The sequence below is a fragment of the Dermacentor silvarum genome, chromosome 1 (assembly GCF_013339745.2).
Source record: "Dermacentor silvarum isolate Dsil-2018 chromosome 1, BIME_Dsil_1.4, whole genome shotgun sequence".
In the NCBI taxonomy this organism is placed as follows: domain Eukaryota; kingdom Metazoa; phylum Arthropoda; class Arachnida; order Ixodida; family Ixodidae; genus Dermacentor; species Dermacentor silvarum.
Window position 1 is genome coordinate 356,444,502 of NC_051154.1, and position 25,190 is coordinate 356,469,691.

Genomic DNA, 25,190 nt, shown 5'->3' on the forward strand with positions numbered 1-25,190 from the left:
GCTTCCCAAGTTTATACAGCTGATAAATTACTATCCTTACTCTGTATAGCTCCTACAAATTTGCTATCGCAATTGATGCTCGCCTTTCGGGTGAAACTGCGACATTTTTTTTACATTTCACGTTGACCTAATATTAGAATTTAGTGTCCCTTTAAGAAGCGTGGTGCGTCACGATATATTTCAGGTGCCTACAAGCATTTTTGATTGGACGATGAGATAATGTTTTGCCTAGTTCAAACGGATTAGTCCTACTGAAAAAATTCGACGCGACTGAGCCGCTGGTGAATTACGAATTTTAACCAGACCAACGTGAGGCTTATAGCGCGTGCAAAAGACAAGGACAATGTAGAGGTGACACACACAGGCGCTAATTTGCTACATATTTATTTCGAGAAAAGGACCCACACATATATACAACTTTTTCGCATACACCATCATACATGCGCCAGTTTACAAAAATACCTTACCAACACTTACGCAGGTAAGCTAACTCTTTGCGGGAAAGGGCAATTGATGGTTGTGAAATACAGTTATCCCCGAGCCTATCAATCATTTCTGCTTCGATAATTTCGCGAGTTAATCTTCCCACGATGGAGCAGTCTCTGTATGCTGCACCACACGTCGAGCGGTCACCTTCATCCGCCCCGGCATCAGCCCACTTTCAATGCCTGCAGTGAGCGTCAAGGAACCCACCCCGCTTTTCTGCTACAGTATACCGGTGTTCCTTTAAACGCTCGTTGAGGCACCTTCCGCTTTGTCCCACGTAATGTTTTCCACACTTTAAAGGAAGGTTGTAAACAATTGCTCCCGCACATTCAACAAACGGGTCCTGGTGTTTTTGCACATGCGCTTATCAGACAGGCCTGGTCTGGTTAGTCTGCACAGACATTGCAATTTTGTAGAAGCTGCAAACACAACCCTAACATTCGCACGTTGACCTATTATCTTTAAACGGTGTGATAGGCCGTGGATATACGGAATGACAGCTACGTTCTTCTGATCTACACAAGGCAGGCTGGAAGAATTTTTTGATAACTTAGACTTGAGCAGACTCTCAGCAACGCTAATAAGGACATGTGTGGGGTAACCTGCCAAACGAAGGCGGAGTATCTGATCATTGAAGCTGTCAGTCATCAGCTGAGGGCATGAGTTACATAACGCGCTTGACAAGCATGTCTTTGCGATTCCCCTCTTAACCAACTCAGAGCGCGCGGACAGATATGGGAGCAGTGGCTTGTTCGCGCGAGGCTCGTACTTCCAGCGTACATGGTCGTTGCAAAATAAAAACTTAATGTCAAGAAAGCGAATACTTCCGTCAATCGGCAGTTCATGCGTTACTTTTAAAGGAGATAAACCCTCACGTATAAAAGAAAGTGCATTAGTGGTTAAAAAATCAAAACAGTCCGAGCTGCAGTCAAGTAGAACTAAAAAGTCATCGACGTATCTAAAAACTTTGAGAATCTTAAAATCTGGAAGCCGACCACTCATGTTCTTGTCTAGTTCTGCGAAAAATATATCGCTAAGAATGGAAGCTATACACGATCCGATGCAAATTCCCTCCTTCTCTATACAAGGCTGCCCTTCCCACAGAAAAGCGGGGTTGTAGCAGAAAGAGTAGCAGAAAAGCGGGGTGGGTTACTTGATGCTCACTGCAGGCATTGCAAGTGGGCTGATGCCCGGGCGAATGAAGGTGACCGCTCGACGTGTGCTCCAGCATACAGAGACTGCTCCATCGTGTGAAGAGCACGAGGAAGATTAACTCACGAAATTATCGAAGCAAAAATAATCGATAGGCTCGGGGAGAACTGTATTTCACAACCATCAATTGCCCTTTCGCGCAAAGAGTTAGCTTACCTGCGTAATGGTGTGTAAGGTATTTTTGTAAACGGCGCATGTATGATGATGTATGCGAAAAAGTTGTATTTATGTGTGGGTCCTTTCTCGAAATAAATATTGTTGCAAATTAGCGCCTGTGTGTGTCACCTCTTCCTTCGTCCTTGTGTTTCACGCGCTAAAGGCATCACGATATCATACCAACAAGCCCAAATCACTGCATTATAACAGACCAACTTGTCCAGGCGTAATCCGTTCTACGTCACCTTCAGATATAATTTCAACAAACGCAGCAGACTTCAGCGATTCCTTCGGATCTGAACTATGCTAATACGGCAGCAGCAATTCTCCCATCACTGAAGACCACTATCTTATATTCACTTGCCTGATTTTTCGTCGTATAATTGCGCCTTCATGCAATATGGGGTAATGGGCGAGACGACAGTGGTTACGAGGTTGTTGCCTGCAGAAAAATGATGAGTTTGGTTGTAGAATGTTGTAATAATTTATTTGAAGGGTAGAAAATATTTAATTATTTAATGTACTATTTATATAAAGCTACGTGATGGCATAGCGAACTACTCTTGTGCACACCCTTGAACCTCGAAGAACCACGGCAACATACTGAGCTAGAATTCGAGCGAATAAATCTGTCGGGCATGTAAACTTTACGCTGCTATATTTTGGCTTTCTTAATTCCGTAGTACATAGAATCCATTGTATATAAACAACCAAGAGTAACGCCATTGTGCAACCATATTGTCATACAGAACAAGAGATTTTTATTGCTTTATTCGGCTTTATTTTATTGTAAATTTTTATGTCAACAATTCAGGCATCTGGGCTTCGTAATACGTCTAACTTTTGGATGTGTCTACTTTTGTCTTAAGATGTTGGTTGTTAAGCCCAGTGCATGTACAGCTTTTGGCAATGAGCTTATTTTTAATGCGAAAGCAGCAAATGGCCCATTGAGTGAAAAAGCAGGCGTCTGTAGCATCAAAACAGCACCTAAATTCCCAATGGCTGCGACGCCACGTGATGTGTGCGCCTCGACGGAGCAGAGCGGGCGATAGCGTACACCTAATGCCACGCTGGCGCACCAGGTCGCGTGCGAGAGGAGATGCCATCGCCACGATGCCACGACGCCACGTCACCCTCGGTCTCGGAACCCTGTGTTATGCGCGTACTTTGTCCGCTCAAGCTCTCGCCAGCCTGCTAACTTCGTCTCGGTATCGCTATTAGGAAATTATTTATTGAATAAAAAACAGCATAAATTGGAAAGGAAAAATGTTCGTGGTAGTAAGTTTCGAATCTACGACGCCACGCTCAAAAGCAGAGTGTCTTACCCACTCGGCTTAACCATCACCTCATAGAGAGCAGGCCTGTGCCCGCAGCTTGATGACATCATGCTACTGGACCGAAATTTCCATTGCCAAGCCCGCCATGACAAAAGCTGTGACGTAAAAGTCAACGCGACCTAATTGGGAGAGTCCCCATTAGATTCTGTGGCATTCGGGCGAGGCAGCATGACGTCACGGATTGAAGTACACCAGCCTAGTGTTGTCTAGGCAGCGTTGGTAAAGCATCTCAAGGCGCTAGCTTGCCCGCGAGGAGTTCATAACTCGAAGGGCCGCTGAGCGGCGTTCAATTGGACATTAATGCTTCCGGATTCACAACTCATAAGAAGTGCTTAGGTGCCCTAAGGATTTTTCTTTTTTCACCATCAAGTCAAGGTGCCATACTCCTTCGTTCGGTCACGATAACTTCCAGTGAACCCCCGTAGTGCCATAAAGAACAAATACATCTCAGTGAACAAGAGCGCAACGTCATTTTACATGAAAAAGCTTCGTTGAAAAGGAGTATGCACTGAGATATTCTATTTTTTCAGCGTCATGTTTAATTTTGTAGATCCCCTTCACCAATGTTACAAGGTTTTCCAGCGGCCACGTTGGTTTGTATTATTTCTCCTAAAAAAACTAATAGTCTGAATTTAAATATGATGGCTAATTATGAGATAAACAGCGGCACATTATTCAAGGGACTTGAAGAAGTGAAGGAATTAAATGGAAATCAGTAACGACGTGCCCTACGCCTTTGCAGGCAAGGTAATTTTTTAACAAACTCCAGAACCCATTTGCAATGCTGTTAATAATTTATGTCATCGCTCAAAGAAGGCGTTTAAAATGTTTCATATTTGTCGTTGTTATAAAATATCGACAGTTAAGATGGTGCAGGCGCCACATTATTCATGGCTGCCAAAAGGCTAAATATTGCTTTGTGGAAACAAAAAATTATTGAACTGCTACGCTTTAGGCATATCTGCGGCTCTTAAAAAAGTAAGACCAGGCTGCACTGAAATTTGTTCTATTTGCGCTTGTGGCTGCACTTACGAAGAATACTTTTAGAAACTGAAGACGGACTAGGGAATTTCTTTCGTGAGCTTTCTACTATTCAATCAGCTGCCCTCTCTCTTCAATGTCATCGCAAAAAAATTTCAAACTCCAGTCCCCAGCAAAATTCCGTCTAGCCCGTTGTCCGTCCCCTTATGTTGTGTATTGTGTTTGCCCATGACACTATAATAAATCCGTCTAATTCGTCCTCTGCATTTAGATGGTAGCGAAATACAAAAAAGAAAGAAAAACGCCTGTGTAGATATATTTAGGTTGACGTTTTGAGAAGTCATGTCGTTAATATCAATCCGGAATCCCTCACTTCCGCTTGCCTCATTATCACATCGTGTTTTTGGTGCATAAAACCCCAGAATTTAATTTAATTTTCAATTCGTCGTCATTTTGCTACAACTCTGACGCCTCGCCCGCCTAAAATTGGTCTTTCTCCGACCCTCCACACCCTGATGATGCACTTCCGCTTGTGCGGCAAGGCCCTGTGGCTAAGCTCGCCACCTGCATTCGAACGTCGGTTCGTCCGCTTATCACCGGAGCGTGACGCTGACATCAAGCTTTTAGAAGCCTTAATTAACTCGGAAGTACGTTGACCAGATTTGCCCGGTGTCGCGGAGGCGGAAAAAGTTAGGCGTAGGTGGGCGCGGGCGGCCACCGGCACCATTTCCCCAGAGACCGAGGTGCGCTGCTAACGTGCACTATTTGGCGGAGTCTATAACTACTGTTCCGTGGCCGGGCTGCTCCATGTTTTGCCGTAGGCCAGCAGATGCCACTGACCCGAAATTCTGCAAGGGCTGTAATTTTTACAGTCTACAGTGTTGCGAAGTTGCGAATGCCATAACCGGGCCTTTTACAGGCCCACCTGAAGCCCGACCCGAGCCCGAAGCTTCAAGACCCTAGCCTGTTTCTCGTCCGCGTCGAAACTTGGCTACCCGGCCCGAGCTCGGCCGGCGGACACGGTGGGTCCCCCTTTCGGGTAAGCCTGAGCTTGTGCAGAGCTGTAATTGGAACTACTGGCGCTGGTCGCGGGATTGTTGGGAGGCCTCCGCTGGTCGTGGTTTAAGGATCCCTGGTCTAACGAATGCAGTTTACAGAAATGCCATATGCGCTTGTTGCCTGTTGCACTGTTGCCGCTGAGCACTGTTGCCGCTGAGTTAGAATTGCTTTTTTGTTCATTGTTGCGTTTATCATTTTTGTTTTTTTTTTCAAGTTTTGCATTGTTACTCCCTTGCTTTTATAGTGAATCTTGTTAATTTTGTGGATTCATTCACATCTTTCTGCACTAATCGATGTTTTACTTTGTTAAGGTGTTATTTTATTTTAGTTTTTATGTATGTATTTACTTTACTGCCCCCCTTACACAATGCCTCACGAGGGCTCTGTAAGGTACTTATAAATAAAATAAAATATACAACGTTACGGATTTGTGTACTTTGTGCTTCTATTTTTTTTTTCAAGCTTGCCAGTTTTGGGCAATTTTTTAAGAAATATTCCAGGCCCTAAACCAAAATTCTCCTTCATGCCGTCACTAAAATTTATCTTTTTTGTCTCAAGTGCAAGAAATTCCATTTAAATTCGTGAAGCCGTTGTTCTCATAAAAGCTTTTCGGCGTTTTACCTGTATATGAAAAACCGGGTAAAGAACCCTTTTAAAAGCATGCGTTTTTTTATTATTGCGATAGCACTTATATGAACACTCCAGGCATTTCTGTTGTCGGCGTCGCCATGATGTTCCGCATAAAGCCCAAGGGCGATAACATCGTCGTCGGGCGCTGTATGCTGCATGCATTTGCGAGTAAAAGCGTGCGGGGGTGAGCCGACGAAGGTGGCTCAATCGCGCGTGCGCTAAGGAGGAAATCGGGGAGGAAGCGCGCTGTCTTCCGCCGCGAGTAAGATGAGTAGGGCACCGGAGGAGGGGAGGGAGGGAGGGCAAGCCATGTAGGTTTTTGTCTACCGGCAGCCAGCTCGGGCCTCAAATAGCAACGCACTGCCCTTTGTGTTACCGTACACATTTTCTCTCGCACTTCCTTCCTGTTTTTCTAAATCTCCATGGTATTTATTGTTTCAATAACTTCAATCCAATTTGCCGTCAGTCTCATTTTCTTTTTTATGAGTACTGCTTGTCTATATACACTTTCAGTTGCCCGGTATTTGGTTGCCAACATGCTTGATCTATTCCTCCATTCCGTGTCCATGCTGCTGAGGTACGTACATATAATACGTGTGCACTTTGGCTGGCAATTTTTTTTTCTTACAGCGAGGTTGTTTATGACTAGGGTCCCGCGAAATTTTTGTGTGTGCGAGCAAAACCTCCGGTCTCATGGGCGGATCTCGGAGATAGTCAAGAAAGGGTCCAAGCGCAATGGCACATAACCCTGTGGACTCCGGGTAGTAGGCTCCGGGATCTGTAACGCGTCTTGAACTAGGCTTGTCACACCTGGGACCCAAAAAGATACCAGGCATAAGCGTAAGAACAGAGTTTATTATGCTATTTACAAACTTCCAAATTAACGAGTTACGAAACCAAAAAATAATGGGATAAAACTGTAAAGGGTTATCTAAATAGCGCTTCTCTAAAAACAGTAAACACATTAAGCTAAGCCAATATGAGCTTTGTATATCTTTGTGGAGAAGTGGATCATGTCACTTATACACAGCCTTTTCATAGTCCGCAGGTATTGCTTGCTGCATATTCTGCGGAGGACACGATCGTTCCCTGGATTCCAGGTGCCAAGACAGCCAACCACAACAGCGACCAACGTCACCCGCTGGAACCGCTGGAGGAGGTGCTGTTGTACGGGAGCGTACTCCTAATTGGCATTCCCGGCATCCTGGAACGCCTGCGACCGGATTTCGAATGGGCAGCAGACGTGCAGGATGAGTGCTTCCTCCCCACGGCCAGCACCAAGTCGGGCTTGAGCGAGGTGTTGCTGACGACCTGCTTGTCCGCTATCACGGTGAACTTCACCAGGGCAGCCTTTTTCACTCGGTCGACGATGGTGCTATGGCGCTCCGTCATAGCCCGGCTCTGCCTCATGCAAAGGCAGAGGACATGCGGTAGTGTCTCGTCCCCATACCAGCAGCGCCTACATCGCTTGTCTGCTGCGGGTGTCCATATTCGTATAGAATCGAGAGAAGGAGATTGGGCCGGGCTCGATGAATTAAGCGCCAGTCTGTAAACCGAGTGTAGCGGCCGGACCTCATGAAGTGGGCGTTCGTCAGGTCCGCTGCTACGCACACCAATGCCTTGCCCTGGTTAGGTTTCTCGTGTACGGTGCTGTCCCGATCCTTGGAGAGGAGCACCCGGATGGTCCTAATCAGCTTGTGGGGGTTCCTTGCCGAAACGGAGGCTTTTACGATCCGATCTTAGCCCAAATGGCCAACCCACGTCGGCCATTTCTACGTTCACACCTCCCTCTCTTTGTCGGCGTTCCAAGCGCTTGCGTAGCTAGTGTCCTATCCTTCCGCTCTCCCTTGGTGGTGGTGCCGTCGAAACGTCACGCGTGTCTAGTTTTCTTCGACTCCTCCGGGCGGCCGGCCCCTCGTATACGCGAATGTATACAAACAAGCAGAAATAGAAGTTGTCGTCCGCTTGGCGTTTCGTGCACCATCTTCATCGGCGGTGTTTGCCGCCCGCCGGCGACGTTTGTATTCTCGTCTGTGTTCCTGCCGTCGCTTTTTGTAGGCGCGTTCTCGGGAGTCTGGAGTATACGCGAATATGATATAAATATTATAATAATGACAGAGGTGGTACGACCCTACTAAAAAATCCTGTTTAATTTCAAACAGGGTTATACAGGTTTAAACTGGTTTTAACAGGGACCTGTTTGGCAACATACAGGTGTAAACAGGATCCGTTTACACACAAACGGGTCCGAACGGGGTGCTGTTTGGCTTGCAAATAGGTTTAAACGGGACCCTCCCACACAGAAATAGGTCTAAACAGGGGCCCCGTTTAGCGAACAAACTGGTTCATACTGGGCACTGGCACCGAACAGGGGCCTATTTGGCCCGCAGGCAGGTTTAAACAGGAATCTCCGACACAGAAATGGGTCTAAACAGGGGACCCGTTTGGTAGTTAAACCAGTTAAACTGGCTCATACTGGTCCCACTGGCACCAAAAAGGTTTACATGTAGCTGTCATGCTGGATGACAATTTAATGCTTGAACAGATTTACGGTAAAATTCGATTTGAAATTGGTACACACGAGCGAGCGCTCCGCAACACCCCAACGACAGCCGCTTCGCGTCGGCGCCGGGGCACAACCGACGGCGCCGCCAAACATAGAGGAAAAAAAAGAACGAAAAGATTAACAACAAGAAAAAAAAGCCGAAGCGGGATTTGAACCCGCGTACCGCAGATCTCAAAGCAAGCGTTGTAACCACTCGGCCAAACGGCCCCGCAGCTCCGTAGATTGCTGTCCTCACTGTTGAAAGAACGTGGCTGGAAAACGCCATATATGACGCATAATATCGAAATACTACCACAGAACACCCATACAAACTACCACATACTACGCCGTCACGATACATGCGGTCACCAAAGTATAGCGGTGCCCCCAGGAGGCGCTGCCACTGCCCCAGGGGCATGACCGGTAAAATTACAGATATTTTCCCGTCTTCTGCTGTTGCTCCCTGTTGCTGTGCGTGCGCGCTGCATTGAGGCAAGTCGATGTGGATGTTTAATCGTGTGTACGCTGTGCCGAGAGAAAATGTCGTGCCCCTTGTGTGCTTTGATGATCACCTAACTCCTGGGACCGCGTAACGTAGCTCGCAGTACCTTTCGTGTGGTTCGCCGATGTCGATTATCGTAGTTATGGCCCGCTCGCGCTTTCTTTGTTCACGGCCTCTGATAATATCTCATCGGATCACAGTGCACGGAAGAATTTGTTGAGCTATTACGTGCTGTAGTTCATCCGCAATTCAACAGTGTTTACGTCGGAAGGATCGTCGTGCAGTCGACGCCGCGACCTGACATGAAGGAGCATTTGCCGACTACGCCTAGAAAGGTAAGTCCGGCGCTTGCGCGCAGTTTTGTAGTCAATGGTTCGTGAAGTGTGAATTTTTATACGGATCACGAGATGATTACTAAAGCGACCACAATGATAAATGTGTTTTTCGAATGTTTGTTCATGTCGCAGTGTACATTTAGCGAACAGTCTCACAAAAAATGTCCTGAAACGTATTGAACGTTGCCAGGAGCTTTATCATGTATTTGCTTTCTGCTATAACGTATGCTAACGGTGATTGTTTGACCTGAATGGCAACGAAAAAAATCAAGCAGGGAAAGTTACTGCTTGTGTACGTAACTTCTGTATAGGTATTTCTAGAAGTACAGCCTTCCGCATTTGTAACTATATTGCGCGAGCGTCGATCATGGGCCATTTTAGCGCCTTCAACGGCGATACTTAGCGAGACCGACAAAAGTAAGCAGAGGCGCATAAAGCACTCTCCAGCGCAAGCGTCATCTGCTAAGTTGCTCTTCTCAGGACGACGCACACCCATTTCATAGTATGCTGGTGCGATATAGTTAAAAATGCGGGAGGATGTACGTCAGCTAACGGTTGCGCGAGATGGTACTAGATTGTTGTGTCTGACGCATGGCCAGATTTTAGCTTGTATGCGAATTCTACGACATATAGTGTCCCCAGACAGGCTGTATTTCTTGTGTTGGGTGTCCTGTGTGTTTTCGTGTGCTTGTAAATGTTTATTTCAGAGAAGCCGAGATTACAACAGCAGTGTTTCTTTTTCATCGAATTTTTTTTCTGCTGAAAAATAGGGCGTTTGTTCTTGTAATTTCCATTGCATCGTCCTTCGAGACAATGCTTTGTTCCACCGCATTAGGAAATTTGATTTTGGAACACTTTTCATGTGCTAAGGAATTTTCTTCGTAGTACAATTCAAATTTCACTTCCTACAGATTTGCGTTTGTGTGAAGCTTTTCATAGTAGATTTATGTTTGCTGCTGTTTCATTTCATGTTAAATAACCGCTTGTGATGTAACAATCAGATGTTTGCACAACCAGATGCAGCTTCGTGTAGTTTGGTTGTATGAGACTTTTCAGAATGTAACACGATCTTGTTAACTTGCAAGCTTGCAGTTTCAGCAGGGATTGCAGTAAATTGAACATTTCTTATTGTTTAGGGATGTCAAGATTTCGTGAACCAGAGGCATCTCTACACCGCATAGGAACCTAAGACATTTCTGCATCCGGAACAGCACGGCAAAGCATCTGATCTGCATGCTGCGACAAGGTGTGTACAAAATGGTCCCTGCCACTTACACAAGCTGTAGGTTTTGTTGGTATAATTCATACCTGTCAACTCTCCTGAATTTTTCGTGAAGATCTCTAACAAGTATACCAGAGGGGGCACTTGCTTTAGGCCAGTTTGTTCAGATAAATTTCTAGAACAGGCTAAATTGGCAGCAGCAAGAACACTGAAAATGTGCTCTGGTGATATAAAACAGTGTTGTCAGTTCTGGTGTTTCAAGTTGGCTGCTGCTTTGCGTGCTGTTAAATAATGGTTAATTATGTGTGTGTCAGTGCAACAGTGTGGGTGCTGAGAGGAAGCTTTAAAAAATGTGTGCTATCTCGCCAATAAAAAAAAATTTTGTGTGCAGAATTATTACAAAATAAAAAGTTCACAGGTAGGCATGTATGACATAATGTACAGCACTGTTGCTATGAATATGCTATATTCATAACTTGCAGTTTCGGTCTACTTGAATTGCATATTTTGAATCTGGCCTACCTTCAGTTTAATCAATTCCTTTAAGTAGCCTCCTCTGAGTTAAATGTGATTGGAGGCTATTGTAGAAATGCATGGTGTGCTCCCTACTGACTGCATTGTGGCAATTTTTTTAGGGACCATCTTGTGAGGCATGCATATCCTTTCATGTCTTGCTATGATTTGCCCAACAAAAGCAGCAGGGCTTTGGTTACCTTTCTTATTACGCATTCTTGTAGACTTCCGTTTCTCTCTCTTCTAACATATGTGCATGCGCAAATTCTGTGTTCCTAATTATATTTCTGTAAGTTGACCTAATTGTGTATTACATTTTTAAAAAATTTGGGGAGGGGGGGAGCGGGGTTATTGATTCCCGTAATACTAGAGAGAACGGGACCTCAGAATAAAAGGCCACAAAAGGTGGCTTAAAGTGTTCGAAGCTCAGAATTTAACATTATGTTTCCTACAGCACTACCAGTATGAAACTGTTTCTAATTGCTTTGTTTTTATAAGCTAGCTGCCTAATTTGCTGCCACATTTGGAGAGAGCATGTTTTTTTCTTCTTTTGTTTGAGTTCTTTTGTTGAATGTTATCCTTTTTAATTCAGAAATTTTTTCCTACCACCTCACGCAATACTCCAACTGGAGCCTATGAGGTATGTTTGTAAACAAAAAAGTAAATTTCTGAGGCATGCAACAAACCATGCAAATCAGTCCCTAAAAAGCCATAAAGAGGATCTATTATTTTCAGCAGCTGCCTCAGTCGTACTGTGCTCACTGGCGCACTGACAAAAACCATTGCAGCAGCAAAGCACTACTCTAAACATTTCCCTTTCAATATTTTTAACTCTCATATGCTGTCTTCTCCAAATCGTGTTGAGTGCATCTGGAATGTTTCGGCAATTGTTTTTACCTCAACCATTATGCAAAGCAATCATGCAAAGGTTCAGCTTGTTGACTGTTGCTTATTTATACCTAGCCTGATCTGAGGAGTTGACTGTATGCTTTCTTTTTTTGCATACCTGCCATGGTTGCTTAGTGGCTATGGCGTTGAGCTTCTAAGCACGAGGTCTCGAGATGAAATCGTGACCACGGCGGCTGCCTTTCCAAGGGGGTGAAATGCGAAAACACCTGTGTACTTGGATTTAGGCGCACGTTAAAGAACCCCAGGTGGTCCAAATTATTCCGCAGTCCCTCACTACGGCATGCTTCATGATCAGACTGTGGTTCTGGCATGTAAAACCCCATAATGTAATTAAATTTTTTACACAAGAACTAAGGTGGCTTTTATAGATGCCACCTTTTCACATTACTGCATAACCACAAGTTTGTCGAAATAATTGAACAAATGTCATCAGTCTTCTGTAAAAGCAAACTTGTCTTGTACAGCAGCTCGAATAAGCCATTTTCAGTGCAATAGCAGGCTTAGGATGTTGCCAGAAAATTGTGTCGCATAAGGATGTGCTGCATCAGAAGGCACGTTTCTTGCTCATTGTATTCATTCTAGCATTACCTCGTCTCTGTGTTCCTTTCAATGGTACTCACTATGCACACATACTAAAGAGATAAGGAACATCCACAGTGCACGCATACCAAGGAAGTCACAGTCAGACAGAGAGCGATAGAGCACAGCACGCTTTCACTCTCTGTCTGTCGCTTATTTCCCTCACATGTGTTCATTGTGAGCACCACCAAAATGAAGTTACCGACTTGCCCAAGCTTCAACTCTTGTGCTTGGTGTTTTTTGTCTACAAAATGCCCATAAGTAAGTCATAGTGGTGGTGATTTTCGCATGTATGGAAAAGGCTTGTCCAATTCCAGAACAGCTTCATTTGTTCTAAGCATAGTAAAGAACTTGCCAGTGTTTATTTTAAAGGCTGAATTGGTAGGAAACTATTGTGGTATTCCTAATGGCACCCTTTTGCATTAAGTTTGTGCAGATGCTTGAAGCTTGTACTATGTTGATGAAAATAGAGTTGAAGCTATAGTAGCATATTTGTCAAAATGTAGTGAATGCTTCCCGGTAGAAATCCGGAGTTATGCTTCTTGGCACACTTATTGGTTAGCCTTATCGGGTAATGCGATTAGCCTTCTCGATGCTATAATGTTGCAGGTCTGCAGGATGGCCAGCGTTACAAAAACATTAACATCATTGTAAGAATACATGTTCTGAAATAATATTAGGATTGGCCCCCCCAAGTGACAACGCTTGCTTACACTATATCTGGGATAAACCAGGTTTACTCAGCCAGACAGCCATCCGTGAATGAGGGGGGGGGGGCGGCAAAAAGGGGCTTTCGAGTAATCTTCTTCAAGTAGATGGCTCATACATCAGATCTTTCTTACTGTGCATGCTATGTTGCTCAAAGTCAACTTAGCTATGGGTACAATGTCTGCATTTTATTACTGTTTATGCCTAATGAAGGTTGCTTTGTTCAGTGTCACTTTCTATATTGTTTCTCTTATGGCACTAAGCTCACTTGTTTTAATGCTGCTATAGGTATGGCTGGGCCTGGTGATGAAGTGTAAGCAGAACATGCTATGCTGCGAATTGGTGCCAATCTTCACATCCGAGTTGTTCCCACAACAGTCAAGCACCACTGTGATTTGCTTCATTGGCAAGGTAATATAATATGGTGAGCTTGTACCTCAATATTGGTATTGAAAAATATGTCAAGTAAGAGACACAAGAGTTGGCCTTTATGACAGATACACTCATGTTCTTTTTTTAAAGAGCTCTTTTAGCACTGTTGTTTATGGGCATGTTTTCAGAGGATGCTTATACTCCTTTATTACAAACTGCCATGGAGCTAGTTTGTGTGTTAAACTAACACTCTTTCACTAAGAAAAAGTCCAGTTTTTACTCGCACAGCGATATGGTGCCAAGGACGAAAGGGGTGGAATGGATCAATCTGAATGCATGTTGCACACACAAATACAAAAAGGGCGCATGGCATGGCTAGCGCGATTTGTTTTATAGTGATGATAACCAGTCTCAATGTCTAACAATTCTATTTATAGGGAGCTAACACAATGGTTCCCCGTCATTTGAATAAGGAAAGATTCACATATCTCTGAAGCACTCTGGTCTTTATATTTGCCACAATCAAGTGGTTTTTAAATATGGGTGCACTTGCACTGAGCAGTGCAATACTAATGCCAACTGACCCACACATCAAGTTTGCGTGGTTACGCAGCCTGTCATTTATACATTTGGCTTGTTTAGCCAATGTAGCATCTACTGCACAACAATGATATGTGATAGACACTGCACCTGTGTACTCTACATGCATTTTTTGCATTCTTTTTTTTCACAGGTAGTGATGCATGCTTTTTCATTATTTATGTGCCTACACAACAAGCCAAGCTTCATCTGGGCCGAGAAAGAATTCTAGGAAAAGCCTACGTGCTGCAACTTTTCTCGGAACGAAACTAGCTTGGTTCGTTGGGTTGGGTTAAATGGTTCGATGGGTTTTGGAGCCCATACGCGTTCCTTGCTCACAGTAAGACACATAAGCTTGTAGGCTGTGCTTCTGTAATTTGTACAGCTCACTGACAGTGCAGGTGCGGGCCTCATCTTCAAATGGAAGCTGACTGACTGCACCTTCCACGGAGCAGGTGACTCGGGTTGAGTGAGGCACCAGTGTTGGTGTTTGTTTCCTTGTGCAAAACAGCAGCTTTAGGTTCATTGTAGTTGTAGAAAGACAAGTTACACATAACTTCTATGGTTTGAGTGGGCGCCTTTCTCTTGGGGCATCAAGCTTTTTTTTTTCAACTGTCTGCATGGGTGCTTCAGTAGCATTGGTGTGAAGTTGGCATAGAGTTGTGCATTCAAGAACTTCTGAACAATGACCTGCTGTAGTTAGCGCTGTGAAGATCGCATCGTCTACCAAGCCTTTGGTTTTCTGTTGGTGTACTTGTAATCGTGCTATCAGTAATTTCTCGGCTTGCCGAATTATCTTGAGGCCCCACACTGACGCTATCGATGCCTTCAAGTGCAGACTTTTTAGGATAAGGTTCTTCGCTTTGCAAATGTGGTTGTAGGAAAGGTGGCACTTACAGGTGCCTATTCTAGACATTAAAACAAGCCAGCGAATCTTGGTTACGTCTTGTCCATAGTGTATAGCAGTTAGTCAAGGGTTGAGAAAATTGCTCTCAGTGGTAGTATGCTGGTAGTAACTTGGTCATTGACCACATCCTCGTCTTCATGTTACCTGATTAGATGAATTTTCGTTGAATCTTTGACAAAATTTCCTACAGAAGTTATGGATAACACATTTTAGCCAAGGCACATTGGTTCGGCTTACTCGTGTCCGGATTAGAAATCTATAAGTGCCACCTTTCCTTCAACCAGACTTACAAAGCTAAGAACCTTGTCCTGAAAAGTCGGCACTTTAAGACATCAGTAGCATCAGTGTGGAGCCTCCGGATAATTCGGCCAGCCGGGCAGAAATTACTAATAGCAAGAGTTCAAGAATGCTGACAGAAAATCAAGGGCTTGAAAACTGACACATTTGCAAGATGCCAACTAGAGCCGCTCTATGTCCACTTCATAGCGACGCTAAGGGACCACCTGTGCAAACTGTCGCAAGAAAGCTTGACATATTAAAACAAAAAAGCCTGTTTAACCAAGAAGTTAACTTTAGCTTGTCTTCCTGCAAGCCCACTAAACCTGAAACTGCCATTTTGTGCAAAGGACTGAACTTCAACACTGCAGGATACTTCACGATATCCTGGCGAGAGTAACCTGCACCGTGGAACATGCCTGCAGTCAGCTCCTTCTGAAGTAAAAGAATAGGTCCACGTGCGTAGCGGCCATGGTGTAACCCTGGAATCTGTTTCTGCTCCGCAACTTGAGCTTGTATGTTTTTCAGTGACCACAATTTCATTATTATCAAGCGGAATGCATTAACAGGTTCAAACTCAGGGTAATGTTTTTATCTGCATGACTTTGTGGCCAAAAAGTGATGAAAGGAGGCGCACTGTGACTATTGAACCTGTCCAGGGGACAGGGACGTCAAGAAGTTTTAAATCCATTTGCATAGGCTAACAATCGCAAGGCAAACTGCTGCTATTGCGTGAAAAAGTACCATGCACTTCTTACTTCAAGGAATAGTGCCAATATTTTTGAGCTGTAGTTAGCACCATGTGTGTACACTACACATATAATTTGAGTTAAATGTAAGGAAGGTATTGCAGAATATGCCATTTATAACTAATGGCCATAATTTTGGCATTAGTAGATCGTTGCTCAGACCATCTGACAATTTCTTGAAAGTATGAAGTATTTGTTTATGTAGCTGCTGTCAGCATATTCTATATTATCATTTGGTCTTATGCATATACTGTTTGCTCTAAAAAAATTTAATTCTTGAGTTTCACATGCTAAAACCATGATATGATTATGAGGCATGCTGTAGTAGGGGACTCCGGATTATCCTTTGAACCCTTGTTAACTCAAACTCTGATATCTCAACATATCAGTTAAGTCGAAAATTTTTTCGTGGCTCGGTATCGACTTTATGTATATTTGACCTCTTATCTAGCAATGCTTCTGTGGTGTGCTCCGGGTATCTCGAAATCTTGACTGCAACACTGTAGGGAAATTGTTATCACCCAAAGGTTTCCATACGTTGTACGCAGCTGCGATATCTCCAAAAGTTGCAAGATCGCAAGTTTGTAGGAAATTCTGCTTCATTCTACGCCACTCTTGTCATCCACTGTTCACGACCGGCAGAGATCTCATTGGTAATCCGGGCAGAGTGTTTCTCTGACCCCTGACAAAATGCAACGAGCATGATAAGGGCTCCCGCTTTTTAACTATATTACATGAGCACACTATAATATGATTGTGCATCATCCTGAACAGGACATCGCATTAGACGACTTTTGCACAGGATAGTGCTTGGTGCACCTGAGAGTACTTCTACATGTCTCGCTGATTATTGCGCCTTAAAGGTGCTAAAATGATGCGTGATGGACGCTCGCACAATATGGATAAAAATGCGGGAGGCTGTACACCTGAGCACCACAACATACATGCTCATGTGTACGCATAGAGTTGTCTGCTTGCTTATTTCCTGTGCTCTGTGTTTCTGTATGGATCTGCTCGCTAGGCCATACCGTGTGCTGCGCCGAATGTTTGGCACGTTATTGACTGTGACTGTGTACAAGTTCAGGGCCATGATCTTGTAGCAATGCGTTGTCTGATGCCATTTCTAATCGTGCTTCGTCAGTTGTCTTAGTGACACTGTGCCCACGTTATCAGTACGGGTTTGATGGAACATCGTATAACGGCGCTGTTTGAGAACGGATCACAGAAAGAATGCACAGAGGACTATCGCCGAACTTCAGCTGAGGTTTACAACAGAAAAATTACACAAGCAGCAGTTTCTGCACAGAAACATTGGACAAAATACCGCCATGGCGCACATTGTGTCGGCGCGATCACAACAGATGGTCATGTCATACAACTCTACGGAACATCCTGATCTGCGCAAGATCAGAGACACATTTGTACTACACGTTATACAATCAAGTTACGCTCTTCAAGCCCGCCAACTTGGAAACCTTTTGCAAATATATCTCTTCTCTTTTTGACAAATTAAGTGATGCGGTGCTAATGCAACCTTCTCCTTCCTTTTTTCATGTGAAATGCCTCAAGGAATTCTCTCTCTTTTTGATCCTTAAAACTTCCAAGTATACAAGTGTCGTCGTACACTGGAGTGCAAGGGCACCTTTTGCAATGGTCAGCCGAGTGACCGCCTGCTACGAAAGCCTGCACGGATGCTCTATGCTCCCTCAAATGGTCATTAAAGCATCTACCAGTTTGGCTGACATAACACCTGCCACAAGAGAGCGGGTTGTGGTAAACCACCTCCGTCTGGCAGCGTACGAAGCCCTTAGCATGCTGTTTCGCACACTTATGTGAAGTGCGTGCACTGTTCACTGCACAGCAAATTCACCCCAGTTTTTCTGAGCGGAGAACACTATGGGAAGGCCGCACTTTCCGGCCACTTTCTTCAAGTGGTGGGAGAGGTTGTGCAAATAAGGCACCATTAACGGCTTCCTTGACCATTCTTTATCGGCTCCCCTGCTCCCCACACCAGACCTTACTTCACCAAATAGGCTTTCATCAACAGAAGCGATTGTTTCACCAGGAAAACCCGCCTGCTTGAGCCTCTTGGTTGTTTGCACTCCGAGCTTTCTGATGCTCGAATCACCATTCGAGCGCGGATCTGATACTGTTCAATGCGATGTCTCTCTTAACAAGTTTTGAGTTCCAATAGTCCCATAGTCTCCTCCGCTCGGAAAAACTGGCACCAATGTGCTATGCTGTGAACAGTGCACGCACTTCACAAAAGAGTGCAAAACAGCATGTTAAGGGTTTCGTACGCTGCGAGACGGAGGCGGTTTACCACATCCCGCTCTCCTGTGGCAGTTATGTCAGCCAAACTGGTAGATGCGTTAATGACCATTTGAGGGAGCATCGAGCATCCGTGCAGGCTTTTGTAGCGGGGGGTCGCTTGGCTGACCATTGCAAAGGTGTATTTGCACTCCAGTGTACGACGACACTTGTATACTTGGAAGTTTTAAGGATCAAAGAGAGAGAGAATTGTTTGGGGCATTTCATATAAAAAAGAATGGAGAAGGTTGCATTAACATCGCGTCATTTAATTTATCAAAAAGAAAAGACATATTTGCAAGAAAAGGTTTTCAAGTTCGCGGGTTTGAAGAGCGTAAATTGATGAGGGGGTATAACGTGTAGTACAAATGTGTCTTTAATCTTGTGCAGATGAGAACGTTTGTAGTGCTGTATGACATGATGACTTTCTGTAATGATCGCGCTGACAATGTGCGCCATGGCGGTGTTTTGTCCAATGTTTCTGTGGAGGAACTGCTGCAGTAAACCTCAGTTGAAGCTCGGCGATTGTCCTCAGTGCACTCTTTCTATGTCCCGTCCTCACATGCACTGTTATAACATGTTCCATCAAATCCACACTTTTCTTTTTTATCTTTTTTTTCTGTTTTGGACTTGTTTCAGTAGAAGTTGCATGTTCTGATGTGACAGCTTTATTTCCTCTGCGTTTCGCCAAATCTGTGGTTCTTAGAAAATGCTGATAATATTATCGAAGCCGGTGCTTTCGCCTTGCAAAAAATTGTGCCCCTTGTGGTCTCATTCTCTGGCTCTCTTTTTGCACTCAGTGTTTGCATTGAGGACGGAGGTTATTTTGTTCCTGCATTAAAAGTGTTTACAAGCAACTTTATTCCAGGTGCATTTATCTGAACGCGGTTGGTGAATCAAGAAAGAAGCCACAGGACTGAACAGCGTTGATCAAGCGCTTCGTGTGTCCTGTACCCCCATTTCTGTGTTCGTGTCAGCGCAAAACCTTTTTCTCATGCATAACCAACTCGCCCAAATCGCCACGCCGACTACATTAGCTTAACACTCAACAAAACATTCGATAAAACATACTACCACAGGCTTCGAATGACCTGCACAGCAATGACATACATATAAATATAGGAAAATGTTATCGTACTCCTTACAATATGTACAAACATTGTCGCACTTAGCTCTTTGAACTTATACGCCGTTATACCTATGGCTGTAACGTTCTCCTGCAGAGCTCGGGGTCGCGGGCTCAATTCCCGAACCCGGCGACCGCATTTAGAGGGTCATAAAATTCAAAAGCGCTTATGTGCAGCCAACGAGGGCATAGTGGCAGCTATTAAGTCCGAACTCGCAGCTATGAAGGCCAAACTCCAGCCAGCGTGCACATAATGGCAGCCAGCGTGGACATAATGGCAGCCATCGTGGACATAATGGCAGCCATCGTGGACATAATGGCAGCCATCGTGGACATAATGGCAGCCAACGAGGACTAATTTACGCCATTGCCCAACGAATGGTACGGCATTGCCTCAAATACGGCCATGCAGGTAAGGTGGCTCTCATTGCGAGTTGTTGTTAGTCAAGCAAGCTCTGTTTCTCTCTAAAGAGCGGAAGGCTTTCAAGAATAAAATATATTCTTTACAACTTGGCAAAATAGCCCTTGAACAATAAATTTTGCAATATACAATCAACATAATACTGCCCAATGAGTGATAAAGAACATACATCAACTCAGTTATAAAGATGAAAAAATAAAGCATATCTGGGCTGCACCTTTTAAAATGGCTCAAATGAACTTCCAGTCGAGCAAAAGGTACGAGGCATACTAAGGCGCCGCCACAGGCCTCGCGTGCACCGCATTGTACGCCATAGATTTTACTTGCATGCTTCAGCGTTAGTTATGTTACAGATGCAATTTTAATAATGTCAAGCGCTACATATCTCCTTTCGTGGTGAACGCAAAAAAAAACGACGACCAAATGCTTCACTATTACACTGCCATGGTTAGTATATCATCCTTCAAAATGGTGGGTGGCCGGGCTTGTTGGTACGAACACATACTTCAGCAAACAGCGCAAAAGCGGGACACAGAAAACCGGCACACCACACAGGCGCTGTGTGTCGTGTGCTCCTTTTCTATGTCCCGTTTTTTGCGCTGTTTGCTGAACTAGTATATCGTAAGTACGTCGGATGATTAGTCAAACATCAGAAATTATAAACGATTCTATTGTTTTAATGCGGTTAGCATTTTTCGAGAGAGCTTGAGCAAGAAGTCAGTTCACGAATTTCATTTCTGCGACGCGGAGTGTACCGCGTTGATGTTGCTCCACGGTGATCTAAAAAAAATGTGCAGAAGTCGTCGACGATGATTGTCAATGTAAGGGACTAGCCGAACACTTCAAGAAAGCTATTCGCTGTATTAAAGAAGTGCCTTTTACGGCGCGAATTTTTTTGCAGTGAGGATATTTAGGCAGCGTTTGTGGTTTCCTTGCGTCATTTCCTAGAAAACAAAGCCGTTAGCCAGCAGAGCACGTATGTAGTGGTAACACATGTATAAAGCACGTGCGATTTAAGCGTACTAGTACATGATAGCGAAAAAAGTAACCGATTACAATTACATCATTAAAAATGTAATTCACTATAGTTACGAAGTACTGCCGCACGAAAGTAATTTAGGAATTAAGCACTTATAATCAATTGCTTCTACGTTACTTTCCTCCGGAGCTGGCCGGGTCATTTCACTGCGTCCTGAATAATTCCATTATTAATTCCATTCCACTAATAATTCTGTTAAGAAAAGTTCGTTCCTTGTTATTGCTGTGAAGACATCAGTCGCGACGCTTAAAACTTGCTCTAGGAGAAAAAGCACACGCAGCACCGTGGCAGCGTAAGCTGGTGGAGTGGCTCAAGAGTAGCTCCAATTTGGGCACCACGCACAACAGGGTCTTCGCGACAGTGTGTTCGCCTCGTTTTGACGAGAACGATCTGAACTGTCCGCCCGGCGTCGACGGCGATCTGCGGCTTGTAATGCTCTCTGCATAGTTGTCTGCTGAGCCCAATCAAGCCTCACAACTGCAACACACATGTCGGGCACGCTATGTTTGCAGGCACCTCACCTAGATGGCGCCACCATACTGGCGGAGGCTCGGGTCGCCTGCCCCTGCGCGCTTGCCTTATAGGGCATTTCCGCTGGCCGAAACCAAACGCTTGCGTGGCTCAGTGGTAGAGTATATGGCTCCCACGCAGCGGGCACGGGTTCGATCCCGGCGGGAAACGGGTACTTCTTTCGCATTTCCAGCGATAACGGTCACGGCGGCTAAACGCCGGCGGCGGAATCATCGCGAACCGAAACGGCTATTTGATTGAGGCCGTAACAGTTTACGCTGTAAAAGACCGGAGGACAGGAAGGTTAGCCAGTTCGCTCAATGTGCGCTTTGGGGGCTAGGACGGGGTAGTAACGTATACGGATCTTGCACACAATATTGTGGTTACTAAGAATCTGGATCCTATATGAAGCACAGCTCTTCATTCTTGCTGGGTCTCGGAGAGGGCTCTCCTAGTTTGATCAAGGAAAAGTTAAAAAAAGTCGTCCGCGTGTAATTTCCTGGCATTTAGGTCGACAGTGGCCTTCGCTATCGATAAATACCAGCACCTGCTTAATTCGTCGGCCAACATCTGCTGGAGCGTCAAGATGAGGAAACAAATACTAAGCCCCCTGGTTTGCCTATCTGAACATGTGCAGTGAGGCTGCTGCGTGGCACAATCTCGTTCGTTGTACTTCAGCTCCCACAAAATTCATATTCTCAAACCTGCGTAACTTGTTACAACTTGTGTTGTCAATAAAGTAACTGGTAAAATGTAATTGGTTATACTGAAAATGTAATTGAATTACCGGGAGCGTTACCGAATAAACAAAGTCACCGTTAAATTACAAATTAGGAGAAATATAAACGATTACGAGTAATTGATTACATATAATATGTTAGGTACAAGATTGGTCTGAGGGAGGTCTAACCACCGTATTCTCAAACAATCCTTTGAGAGGAAACTTTTGCTCCCCTCCACTGAATTGACCACAGCACAACCTATCGACTATTGAAAACTCTACGCATCTCAAGAATTCCTGTGGTGCGTCACTAAAACGCCGTGGCCACTTCTGTCGAGCGATGGCGCTGCCATCCACTTTCTCCAGCCAAGTCATACCCATAGGCAAACAAACGAACAGAAGTCGTACCAATAATCCAATAATATAAATACCTGGGCGTATACCTAAATGAAGGAAAGACCTGCTCAAGTGTCCACCAACATTGCCTAAAAAGTCGCACTTTCACCCAAAACACCAAGAGAAAGGGAGAGATTCAACTTTAATGGTGCCCGCCATTCACGAGAGCAGACGCAGCCTCCCTCCGGCTAGCAGACTGCCGAGATCCCCTGGGTCTCAGCGGCTGCCTCGGCTAGCTGGACGGCCCAGACCTGGTCTTGCTTGTCTGAGCTGAGCAGAAGGGTCTGCCACTGCTGCCGGTTTTGAATTTTGCGGCCCTTGAAAGAAGCCGCCTTCGAACATGCCAATAGAATATGTGGCAGATCCGCCCTTCCTTTACATAATTTGCATTGATCGTTGTAATGCCCTGGATAGAATCTGCTGCAGGCCACCGGGTTTGGATACATGTTTGTTTGCAGGAGGCGCCAGGCCACGCCTGTTTCCTGGTTAGCGCGGGATGAGCTGGTGGGTACCGGGCCCTTCCCAGCCAATAGTAATCGGTTATTTCTTTGTAGCTGACCATATGGTCTCCTCTCGTTCCCGGCTGGGCGGGCTCATTTGCTCGGTGAGTAAGTCCTCGAGCTACGTTGTGAGCCGCCTCGTTGCCGGGGAGAGAGGAGTGCGCGGGTGCCCAAATAATTTGGATCGTGCCGCGATGATGGTCGCTGTTACTATTTAGAATTTTGAGCGCCTCTCCATCATGCCGTAGTGTATATTGGCAATCCGTTTTATTAGCCTTAGTGTTTGCTGTGCGCTGTTCTCTAGCGCCTTGATGGTACCGAGGTTTCTGCCTTCCTCATGCCACCGGAGTCCTAGGACTTTGATTTGGTCTACGATAGGTATCGGGCCACCGTTCACTTTGATGTTATTGTTCGGTGTTCCTCCGTATTGTTTCCTGGTCGTAGGGTACACCAGCAGGAGTTCGGACTTTTGAGAGGAGGAACTGAGCCCCTTCTCTGCCGCGTAGCGTTCGACGGCCTCCGTGGCCTGTTGGAGGGTTTCCTCGATTTGGCGTTCGCTGCCACCTGTCACCCACAACGTTATGTCGTCGGCGTACAGGCTGTGGTTGAGGCCGCGGATCTTACTGAGGATTTTTGGCAGGCCGATCATGGCCACGTTGAAGAGAAAGGGGGACAATACCGAGCCTTGCGGCGTTCCCCTACTACCCAGTTTTATGTCATCCGACTTGATGTCTCCTATCGTGATTTAAGCTGTGCGGTTCGAGAGGAAGTCCCGGACGTAGGTGTAGGTCTTGCGACCTACCCCCAGGTCCTGGAGGTTCCATAGGACCGCTTTCTGCGTAATATTATCGAAGGCCTTGGTGAGGTCCAGCCCTAAGATGGATTTCAGTCCCGTTCCTCTGGCCCGCGCGTCGAGGATTTGATGTTTGATTTGGAGCAGGACGTCCTGCGTGGACAGATGACGGAACCCGATCATCGTGAGCGGATACAGACCTCTATCCTCCATGTAGTTGCTTAATCTAGAGAGAACGACGTGCTCTATCAGCTTCCCCACGCACGAGGTTAGAGAGATGGGCCTGAGGTGCTCAATCAGTAATTTCTTCCCGGGTTTGGGGATCATCACCACGTGCGCAGTTTTCCACTGCGGCTGTATTGCACCCTGTTCCCAGCACGCGTTCATGTACTTTGTTATTGCCGCGATGGATTCGTCATTTAGGTTTCGGGGAATCTTGTTCGTAATGCCATCCGGGCCCGGTGCCGACTTTGTGCGTAGTCTGAGTATTTCGGCCCTCACCTCGGCCTCCGTGATCTCCTCGTCGAATTCAGGGTTTTCCCTGCCCGTGTACGCATTCTGTGGTTCTCGCGTAATGTTTCCTATGTATCTGTTCTGTATGTCGCGAATGAGTTCACCGTCGGTTCCCGCGTAAGTGTGGGTGATCTTATTGAGGTTCTGTCTCTGTGTCGTTTTGCTGCCCTCTGGGTCTAAGAGACATCTGAGGAAGTTCCACGTTTTGCCCAGTCCGAGCTGGCCCTCCATGCTGTTGCATGTAGACTCCCATTGCTGTCGGTCCAAGCGGTTGGCGTGCTCTTCAATCTCCCTGTCTAAACGCGCTCTTCGCCGCCGCAGGGTCCTATTCAGCCTCTGCCGCCTCCACCGCATCTGTAGGCTACTGCTCGCCTCCCACAGGTGGAGGAGTTTGCTGTCCGCTGCTTCGAGCCCTGCTTCCTCGGGAATTTCTCGAGTGGCCTGTTTTACCGCCTTGTATATCTGTTGTGTCCATTTATCAATGTCCGTAATAATTTCTTCGCAATCGATATCTGCAATTGTTTTGTTGTGTTCTTGTGCCTGTCTGAGTATATCCCAATCCACCATCGTCAATTTCCTACCCTTCTTTTTTGTGGGTCCCGTGTGTATTGTGGTGCTATAATGAAGTGGTCACTGCCAAAATCGTCTTGTGTGTTTGCCCACTTGGGGCCCTGTGTATTCTTAGTGAACGTGTGGTCAGGTGTGGTGTCCACGCTTACGCTGTTACCCGTGCGCGTGGGTGGTTGAGGATCCGTAATAAGTGTGAGCCCCTCCTGCTGTACGTCTATACAGAGATTCCGTCCT